The 7,500-nt window shown below is 55.5% G+C and overlaps 2 non-coding genes and 1 pseudogene across 2 annotated transcripts; all 3 read left to right on the forward strand.

The window, feature by feature from the left end:
• Positions 1-3,588: 3,588 nt before the first annotated feature.
• LOC124745872 lies at positions 3,589-5,497 on the forward strand. The gene has a single exon (XR_007011195.1). It is a non-coding gene; the product is annotated as a small subunit ribosomal RNA (ribosomal RNA).
• Positions 5,498-5,848: 351 nt separating this feature from the next.
• LOC124745860 lies at positions 5,849-6,003 on the forward strand. Its single transcript, XR_007011184.1, has one exon. It is a non-coding gene; the product is annotated as a 5.8S ribosomal RNA (ribosomal RNA).
• Positions 6,004-6,191: 188 nt separating this feature from the next.
• Positions 6,192-7,500, forward strand: part of LOC124745877 — a 4,222-nt pseudogene continuing 2,913 nt past the window's right edge.

The raw sequence follows: 7,500 nt of genomic DNA on the forward strand, positions 1-7,500 counted from the left end.
GCGTTGCACTCGCACTCGCAGTCGCAAAAACGTGGGGCAAATATATTACGCGGAAGAGTTATAACAGACCGAGCCCCACTGCATGAGGGGAGTCTTTGTCACTAATGTACACAGATGGAACATTTTGGACTGGAACCAGATTACCCGTACACACGGCGCTGATTAGTAATCAATGCAGAGCCATCAAACTACAGAATATATATACAACTGTCCGTATACATGCTGAAAGAGTCTGCCCACAATGGGAACCACACGTCAGCCAGCCACTCTGATCACGCACCACTCTCTGCTTCTAACGGGCGCACATACAATATGTAAGCACCAGCATGGAACAACATCCAGTGCATCCTCTCCGCCACATTACACAATCCACACTATCACAACCAGACCAGGAGGTCCATGCGGAAAATACAATATCCCACCCTTTCGACATCCACCATTGCGCAGATCAGGCACCAACACCCACACATGTCCTATACAACGGTGCACCCAACATCACAATAGTACCTCCTGTCACAGCGCACAAACAATGACATGAGTCAAAGACACAGGTCTGACACAAGCATAGAATTGGAGCGCCGCCTCTAATAAGCCAAAGGTGCATCCTGACGTGACAAATCTGATCATGTCACAAGCATTCACTTACTATAATCACTATCAACGAACCTGCCGCCCCCGCCCCCCCCTACACCTTTCCTTACAACAACGTGTAACCTAACCTAACCTAACCTATGTTGTACCTTAACCTAACCTATGTTGTACCTTAACCTAACCTATGTTGTACCTTAACCTAACCTATGTTGTACCTTAACCTAACCTATGTTGTACCTTAACCTAACCTATGTTGTGCCTTAACCTAACCTATGTTGTGCCTTAACCTAACCTATGTTGTGCCTTAACCTAACCTATGTTGTGCCTTAACCTAACCTATGTTGTGCCTTAACCTAACCTATGTTGTGCCTTAACCTAACCTATGTTGTGCCTTAACCTAACCTATGTTGTGCCTTAACCTAACCTATGTTGTGCCTTAACCTAACCTATGTTGTGCCTTAACCTAACCCATGTTGTGCCTTAACCTAACCCATGTTGTGCCTTAACCTAACCCATGTTGTGCCTTAACCTAACCCATGTTGTGCCTTAACCTAACCCATGTTGTGCCTTAACCTAACCCATGTTGTGCCTTAACCTAACCCATGTTGTGCCTTAACCTAACCCATGTTGTGCCTTAACCTAACCCATGTTGTGCCTTAACCTAACCCATGTTGTGCCTTAACCTAACCCATGTTGTGCCTTAACCTAACCCATGTTGTGCCTTAACCTAACCCATGTTGTGCCTTAACCTAACCCATGTTGTGCCTTAACCTAACCCATGTTGTGCCTTAACCTAACCCATGTTGTGCCTTAACCTAACCCATGTTGTGCCTTAACCTAACCCATGTTGTGCCTTAACCTAACCCATGTTGTGCCTTAACCTAACCCATGTTGTGCCTTAACCTAACCCATGTTGTGCCTTAACCTAACCCATGTTGTGCCTTAACCTAACCCATGTTGTGCCTTAACCTAACCCATGTCGTGCCTTAACCTAACCCATGTCGTGCCTTAACCTAACCCATGTCGTGCCTTAACCTAACCCATGTCGTGCCTTAACCTAACCCATGTCGTGCCTTAACCTAACCCATGTCGTGCCTTAACCTAACCCACGTCGTGCCTTAACCTAACCCACGTCGTGCCTTAACCTAACCCACGTCGTGCCTTAACCTAACCCACGTTGTCGCCTAACGTAACCCACGTTGTCGCCTAAACCTGCTCTGTAATTGTTATACGACTCGTTCAATTAGTGTAGTGTTGCCCACCCGCAACCCTCGCAATATAGTTCGCTACTCGCACTCCCCGCTCCCCTGTGTATCGCTTCATGTTAAACACCTTGCAAGTCTTGCTCACTTTCCACATGCTCCTGCTGTACACTGTAATGTGGATGGCAGCAGGACGTACATGCCGCCCCTCCCCACGTCCCCACCTTGCCCCCTGCCTTCGCAAGCTGGTTGGTGAGAACTTTGCATGTTCAATGCCCTCCGCATGCGACGTACTCAGGCTACGTTGTGGTGCGGCCTGTGTCAACTGTCCGCTAATGTCGTACGCGTAAACCACAATCTGTACTGCACATTCGTCCTTATGTACTGAATGATACATCGTGGCACATGTGTGACCGTACAACGACTGCGCCCAAAAACGGCGGACCATACAGTGCAAATATTGTGCACGCAGCTACGTGTCGTCTCCCTATGAGAGCTGGATTGCAGTGTGGTACGCCATAGAGACGTGTGGGAGGAACGGACGCCGTGGATGGCGATCAGCATGAGCTGTCTGTTGATGTATTCGGACCTAGTCGTCTCTCCTCACACACCGTGATGGCATGGTGCACCGCGTTCCATATCTGCGACATGCTACAGAGGCCGGTTGACAGTCGTTCGAGCAATGGACATCGCATACGTACGGGGGCCACCTTCCACGTATTGTCTAGGCGTGCACATTTTGTTGCGTGTATGTGGGCAGACGTAGTGTGGCGTGACACCTGACACAGGCATGCAATAATCGTGGAAGTTGCAAATGGCGATGGACGCCTGCGTTTTCTGGTGAAGTTACGCAAATGAACAAATGGTAACCTGTTGTGGTGCGGTTGTTCTCGCTAGGGGTGAATCGGTGATGGCGACGATAGGTTGAGGTACTAACCGGTTGTTCCAGCGATACCCACCATGCCGACGAAACTGAACGGCATCTGGGTGTGAAGCGATACGCGGCGGTGGCTGGGTGGGACCGTCCCCGGCCGGTGAGGGGGCGCCTCCCGGCGTGCTGGCCGCGCGGTGCGTGGGCGCACGCGCTACAGCCGGCTGGTGGGGGCGGCCAGTGGCAGGCGCGCCGGCCGACGGACGCGGCAGGCGTCGCAGCTGCGCGCCGGCGCACCCTGCGCGCGGCGCCGTGCGGCCAAAGTAGGTCCTCGCGGGCCCGGTGCGAAGCGCGGTGGACATCTTCAGTGTGCTGGTCCGATTGAGGACTGTGTGCGTTGAGGATGCGCTGCCGCCCGGCGCTCGGCGCCGCGACGCCGTCTGCTGCTCGGTCGCCCCAGCGGTTCTCGCTGGTGGTTTGTATCGCAGCTGTGCGGATGTGTTGGCGCGTGCGCTGTGCTGGGAGAGTTCGCTTCGGCACCCAAGTGGGGCTTTTGTCCTTCTGTGGCGCTGGCGTTGGAGCTGCCGGTCACCGTAGGTGGCGCGTGTTGTCTCCCGCCGGCAATGCCACGACAGCACGCTCCCGGGCCTCTGTCGGCAGCGGCAAGCTCAGTTGGGAGCACGGGTGGTCGCACCGAAAGCGTCTACTCGCCTAACTCCGGGCGATTGCGCCTCTCTCGAACCCGACCAAGTACTTGGGACGGCGCTGCGCGCCGCCGGGACCTGAGAGGGTTTCGAGGTGTATTGTGCAGGGGAGCTCAGCCTCCTCCTGTTTGCAGAATGATTGAGCGGACGCTTGCGTGTTCGCGCGGGCCCCCGGGACACACTCCCGGGCGGCCGGCTGCTCAGCTCTAGTTGACGCAGCTCCCTGGTTGATCCTGCCAGTAGTCATATGCTTGTCTCAAAGATTAAGCCATGCATGTCTCAGTACAAGCCGCATTAAGGTGAAACCGCGAATGGCTCATTAAATCAGTTATGGTTCCTTAGATCGTACCCACGTTACTTGGATAACTGTGGTAATTCTAGAGCTAATACATGCAAACAGAGTCCCGACCAGAGATGGAAGGGACGCTTTTATTAGATCAAAACCAATCGGTCGGCTCGTCCGGTCCGTTTGCCTTGGTGACTCTGAATAACTTTGGGCTGATCGCACGGTCCTCGTACCGGCGACGCATCTTTCAAATGTCTGCCTTATCAACTGTCGATGGTAGGTTCTGCGCCTACCATGGTTGTAACGGGTAACGGGGAATCAGGGTTCGATTCCGGAGAGGGAGCCTGAGAAACGGCTACCACATCCAAGGAAGGCAGCAGGCGCGCAAATTACCCACTCCCGGCACGGGGAGGTAGTGACGAAAAATAACGATACGGGACTCATCCGAGGCCCCGTAATCGGAATGAGTACACTTTAAATCCTTTAACGAGTATCTATTGGAGGGCAAGTCTGGTGCCAGCAGCCGCGGTAATTCCAGCTTCAATAGCGTATATTAAAGTTGTTGCGGTTAAAAAGCTCGTAGTTGGATTTGTGTCCCACGCTGTTGGTTCACCGCCCGTCGGTGTTTAACTGGCATGTATCGTGGGACGTCCTGCCGGTGGGGCGAGCCGAAGGCGTGCGACCGCCCCGTGCGTGCTCGTGCGTCCCGAGGCGGACCCCGTTGAAATCCTACCAGGGTGCTCTTTATTGAGTGTCTCGGTGGGCCGGCACGTTTACTTTGAACAAATTAGAGTGCTTAAAGCAGGCAAGCCCGCCTGAATACTGTGTGCATGGAATAATGGAATAGGACCTCGGTTCTATTTTGTTGGTTTTCGGAACCCGAGGTAATGATTAATAGGGACAGGCGGGGGCATTCGTATTGCGACGTTAGAGGTGAAATTCTTGGATCGTCGCAAGACGAACAGAAGCGAAAGCATTTGCCAAGTATGTTTTCATTAATCAAGAACGAAAGTTAGAGGTTCGAAGGCGATCAGATACCGCCCTAGTTCTAACCATAAACGATGCCAGCCAGCGATCCGCCGCAGTTCCTCCGATGACTCGGCGGGCAGCCTCCGGGAAACCAAAGCTTTTGGGTTCCGGGGGAAGTATGGTTGCAAAGCTGAAACTTAAAGGAATTGACGGAAGGGCACCACCAGGAGTGGAGCCTGCGGCTTAATTTGACTCAACACGGGAAACCTCACCAGGCCCGGACACCGGAAGGATTGACAGATTGATAGCTCTTTCTTGATTCGGTGGGTGGTGGTGCATGGCCGTTCTTAGTTGGTGGAGCGATTTGTCTGGTTAATTCCGATAACGAACGAGACTCTAGCCTGCTAACTAGTCGCGTGACATCTTTCGTGCTGTCAGCGATTACTTTTCTTCTTAGAGGGACAGGCGGCTTCTAGCCGCACGAGATTGAGCAATAACAGGTCTGTGATGCCCTTAGATGTTCTGGGCCGCACGCGCGCTACACTGAAGGAATCAGCGTGTCTTCCTAGGCCGAAAGGTCGGGGTAACCCGCTGAACCTCCTTCGTGCTAGGGATTGGGGCTTGCAATTGTTCCCCATGAACGAGGAATTCCCAGTAAGCGCGAGTCATAAGCTCGCGTTGATTACGTCCCTGCCCTTTGTACACACCGCCCGTCGCTACTACCGATTGAATGATTTAGTGAGGTCTTCGGACTGGTACGCGGCATTGACTCTGTCGTTGCCGATGCTACCGGAAAGATGACCAAACTTGATCATTTAGAGGAAGTAAAAGTCGTAACAAGGTTTCCGTAGGTGAACCTGCGGAAGGATCATTACCGACTAGACTGCATGTCTTTCGATGTGCGTGTCGTGTCGCGCAACACGCTACCTGTACGGCTCGCCGTAGCCGTGCGCCGCGTGCGGAACCACGCGTGCCTCTCAAAACTAGCGGCAATGTTGTGTGGTACGAGCGCTGAAGCGCTGGAGCGGCTGGCCTGCGGCACCTGGCGCCTGGCGCCGGTTTTGAATGACTTTCGCCCGAGTGCCTGTCCGCTCCGGTGTGGAGCCGTACGACGCCCGTCGGCCGTGAGGCCGTTGGACACAGAACGCTGGAACAGGGGCCGCCACACGCCTCACTCCCGCCTATGCGACCGTCTCGAAAGAGACGGCGGAAACTGAGAAAAGATCACCCAGGACGGTGGATCACTCGGCTCGTGGGTCGATGAAGAACGCAGCAAATTGCGCGTCGACATGTGAACTGCAGGACACATGAACATCGACGTTTCGAACGCACATTGCGGTCCATGGATTCCGTTCCCGGGCCACGTCTGGCTGAGGGTCGGCTACGTATACTGAAGCGCGCGGCGTTTGCCCCGCTTCGCAGACCTGGGAGTGTCGCGGCCGCCTGTGGGGCCGGCCGCGTCTCCTCAAACGTGCGATGCGCGCCCGTCGCCTGGCGGTTCGCATACCGGTACTTTCTCGGTAGCGTGCACAGCCGGCTGGCGGTGTGGCGTGCGACACCTCGTACAACGACCTCAGAGCAGGCGAGACTACCCGCTGAATTTAAGCATATTACTAAGCGGAGGAAAAGAAACTAACAAGGATTCCCCCAGTAGCGGCGAGCGAACAGGGAAGAGTCCAGCACCGAACCCCGCAGGCTGCCGCCTGTCGTGGCATGTGGTGTTTGGGAGGGTCCACTACCCCGACGCCTCGCGCCGAGCCCAAGTCCAACTTGAATGAGGCCACGGCCCGTAGAGGGTGCCAGGCCCGTAGCGGCCGGTGCGAGCGTCGGCGGGACCTCTCCTTCGAGTCGGGTTGCTTGAGAGTGCAGCTCCAAGTGGGTGGTAAACTCCATCTGAGACTAAATATGACCACGAGACCGATAGCGAACAAGTACCGTGAGGGAAAGTTGAAAAGAACTTTGAAGAGAGAGTTCAAAAGTACGTGAAACCGTTCTGGGGTAAACGTGAGAAGTCCGAAAGGTCGAACGGGTGAGATTCACGCCCATCCGGCCACTGGCCTCCGCCCTCGGCAGATGGGGCCGGCCGCCCGCGCGGAGCAATCTGCGGCGGGGTCGTGTCCGGTTGCCTTTCCACTCGCCGCGGGGTGGGGCCGTTCCGGTGTGCGGTGGGCCGCACTTCTCCCCTAGTAGGACGTCGCGACCCGCTGGGTGCCGGCCTACGGCCCGGGTGCGCAGCCTGTCCTTCCGCGGGCCTCGGTTCGCGTCTGTTGGGCAGAGCCCCGGTGTCCTGGCTGGCTGCCCGGCGGTATATCTGGAGGAGTCGATTCGCCCCTTTGGGCGCTCGGGCTCCCGGCAAGCGCGCGCGGTTCTTCCCGGATGACGGACCTACCTGGCCCGGCCCCGGACCCGCGCCGCTGTTGGCTCGGGATGCTCTCGGGCGGAATAATCGCTCCCGTCAGCGGCGCTTCAGCTTTGGACAATTTCACGACCCGTCTTGAAACACGGACCAAGGAGTCTAACATGTGCGCGAGTCATTGGGCTGTACGAAACCTAAAGGCGTAATGAAAGTGAAGGTCTCGCCTTGCGCGGGCCGAGGGAGGATGGGGCTTCCCCGCCCTTCACGGGGCGGCGGCCTCCGCACTCCCGGGGCGTCTCGTCCTCATTGCGAGGTGAGGCGCACCTAGAGCGTACACGTTGGGACCCGAAAGATGGTGAACTATGCCTGGCCAGGACGAAGTCAGGGGAAACCCTGATGGAGGTCCGTAGCGATTCTGACGTGCAAATCGATCGTCGGAGCTGGGTATAGGGGCGAAAGACTAATCGAACCATCTAGTAGCTGGTTCCCTCCGAAGTTTCCCTCAGGATAGCTGGTGCTCG

Source organism: Schistocerca piceifrons, unplaced genomic scaffold (assembly GCF_021461385.2).
Source record: "Schistocerca piceifrons isolate TAMUIC-IGC-003096 unplaced genomic scaffold, iqSchPice1.1 HiC_scaffold_338, whole genome shotgun sequence".
NCBI classification, from domain to species: Eukaryota; Metazoa; Arthropoda; class Insecta; order Orthoptera; family Acrididae; genus Schistocerca; species Schistocerca piceifrons.